We start from the raw sequence: 3,226 nt of genomic DNA, 5'->3' as shown, positions 1-3,226 counted from the left end.
CATGGCTGCAGGTGCTATCTGCAGTGATTTTGGAGCCCAAGAAAACAAAGTCTGTCACTGCTTTCATTGCTTAATGCCATGATCTTTGTTTTCTGAATGTTGAATTTGAAGCCAGCTTTTTCACTCTCCTCTTTCACCTTCTTCAAGATTCTCTTTAGTTTCTCTTCGCTTTCTGCCATAAGGGTGGTGTCAACTGCATATTTGAGGTTATTGATATTTCACATAGCAATCTTGATTCCAGCTTGTGCTTCATGCAGCCCAGCAATTTGCATGATGCAATCTTCATGTAAGTTAAATAAGCAGGGTGACAATATACAGCCTTGATGTACTCCTTTCCCAATTTGGAACCAGTCCATTGTTCCACGTCTGGTTCTAACTGTTGCTTCTTGACCTGCATACAGATTTCTCAGGAGCCAGGGGAGGTGGTCTGGTATTCCCATCTCTTTAAGAATTTAAAAAAAAAAAAAAAGAGATTTTTTCACAGTTTCTTGTGATCCACACAGTCAAAGGCTTACCATTCAAATATTTAGAGTGACTGTATGTACTTTGACTGTGACCTTGTGGGTTGCCCATGATAGATTATCAGTCTTCACCCCTGTGTTGGTCAGGAAGTATTAAAGCATGCCAGGCATTTTAACCAACATCCTCTGTTTAATCACTCTTCATCATCTCAAGAGTAATGTAGATTTCAGGTAACTATGGCCTGATTACTATAACATAGTAAGAAGGATTCTGAGGCTCTTTCTATCCAGGCTCCAGGAAAAAGAAAACGTGATTAAATGGTGATGTATGCTATGGTCAAGATAAAAGGGATGGTGAGGGGGTGAACCACATACTTAATATCCCTATTTTTAACAGAGTTGTTCATGTGTTAATTATGAGATGGGCAACTCAGAGTTCTAACAAGTTATTTCTTTGCTTTCTTTGCTCTCTGTCCTACCTCACCCTACCAAACAATACATGTCCAATTACATCCTAGAACATTAAATCTCTAAACAATATAGGTTGAAAATCACTATTCTAGTTAAAATGACCTTATTTTATAGATGGAGGAACTATTTTATGAAAGTTAAACCACAACAACTATTTGCATGAAGAATGTACTCAAAACTAGGGTTGATGGATTGTTTGTAACAGATTATTTTGCAATGGCAAAGGATACTAGGTGAAAGAATGCTCATTTCAGTGGTTTTAAGAACAAAGCTTCTGACTAATGAAATATCTTACAATTTCTAATTGGATTGGATGTCCCTAGTCCATCTCAGGTGAATAATATCATTTAAATATTTTTGGTAATTTTCCTTCCTTTAACAGGCTTTTAGACTTGATGTTTCTGCCTTGCTTCAGGACAACATCTTTTAATTGCTCTAAATTATCAGTGATGTCTGTAGCATTTTCCACTGAACATGGATTGATTTCAATTAACTTTCCCACGCTTTTGCATAAAAGCAGTCTTTTTCAATTTGCCTAATTGGCTCACACAACCTCTTGGAGCTGAGGAATGACAGTTATTAAAAGGTCGAGGAGGACACAACCAAGGTTGTTTATTTCCTAATATCTCCATTTGGAATTTTCAGTTGCACTTGATCAAATAAGACAATTGGCTAAGAATGTGGGTTAGAGAATTGAAATAGTCTATCCCTCCAGTGGAGACCTTTGAATTCCCTAGGATTAAATTTTACCTGCATAGGAATAACCCAGTAAAATTTGTTTAAAGCCTGTTCAGACACCTCTATCACAATCAAAACACTAGCTTTTTCCTTTTATCATCTCTTATGTATATGGTACAAGTGATAAACTCTCAATACCTGTGACCATGTACACTCCAGGTTGTGATTAGAAATATTCTGTTACTTTTATGCAAAATGATTCCATTGTGTGAGATATTTCAGGTAAGCAATCAGTGAAGAGCAACTGTGAAAATACAGGCAGTAATAAAAACAAGAGACCGAGAATCTTGGAGGTTACAGATATTGAGACAATAGAATTCAAGGTGAGACAAGGGAGACGGTACAGAACCTAAAGAGAGAATGAAATATAGATAAAAGAAGTGAATGGAAAAAAGATGAAGGGAGCTAATATTTACTGGCATAGTTAATAAATCCAAGACAACCAACTTTAAAATACTAACAATCTAAGAAAATTAACTTAGATGACTAGTTAAAACATTGTTGTTGTTTAGTAGCTAAGTCGTGTCCAACTCGTTATGACCCTATGGACAGTAGCCCCCTAGGCTCCTCTGTTCATGGGATTTTCCAAGCAAGAATACTGGAGTGGGTTGCCATTTCCTTCTCTAGGGGATCTTCTGGACCCAGGGATTGAACCCATCTCCTGCATTGCAGATGGTTTCTTTACCTCTGTGCCACCTGGGAAGCCCAGTTACAACATTAGTGTGGGGAAAAAAAATCAATTTCTTAAACAGAAAACCAAAAGAATAATACAGTAGTGATAAAGACATCCTATTTAACTTCCCATGAAAATATAATACTATGAGTAAACTTTAAAAGATGTGCAAAATCTACACAACTGTAAAAGCCACACTTGGATATATTAAAAGACAATCGTAACTTGAGGGTAAAAAATACATGTAAATCCATGGCTAATTCATGTCAATGTATGACAAAAACCACTACAATATTGTAAAGTAATTAGCCTCCAACTAATAAAAAAAAAAAGAGTCTTCTCCAACACCCCCCAAAAAAACAAAAATTCTTAAATTGATCTAAAAACTTAACAAGGCTGTAGAATCAGTAAGACGTGGTACCTAGAAAAATATTAGCTGATTCTAAGTAATAAACATGTAAGAATAGAAAGAAAACTTAGAAAAAATAATATGGGAAGAATTCATATTGTCAGATAATAAGAGATTTAAAAACTACTATACCTTTATACATATGTATCCACATATATGCTAATTGGCTATTTTATTATACTTAATATGTATTTAATTATATATGGTATTATATACACATATCATAAATTAGGCAATTTAGACACATCCATTCTTACACTAAATTCCAGATTGATCATGGATGTATGTTTAATTAAAATTAAAAATATTAGTAGAATAATTAAATTATGTTCCATAATTGTAAATGGTAAAGGCTTTCCTAAATAAGAAACAAATCCATAAAATCATTTAAGAAAGATTGATAACGACTACATTAAAAAAAAATCAACGTTTCTGTTTGGAAGGACAAACATGCCAACAGAACATAAAGCTGAA

This window comes from Cervus canadensis, chromosome 18, assembly GCF_019320065.1.
Source record: "Cervus canadensis isolate Bull #8, Minnesota chromosome 18, ASM1932006v1, whole genome shotgun sequence".
Taxonomy (NCBI): domain Eukaryota; kingdom Metazoa; phylum Chordata; class Mammalia; order Artiodactyla; family Cervidae; genus Cervus; species Cervus canadensis.
This window is presented reverse-complemented; position numbering follows the sequence as displayed.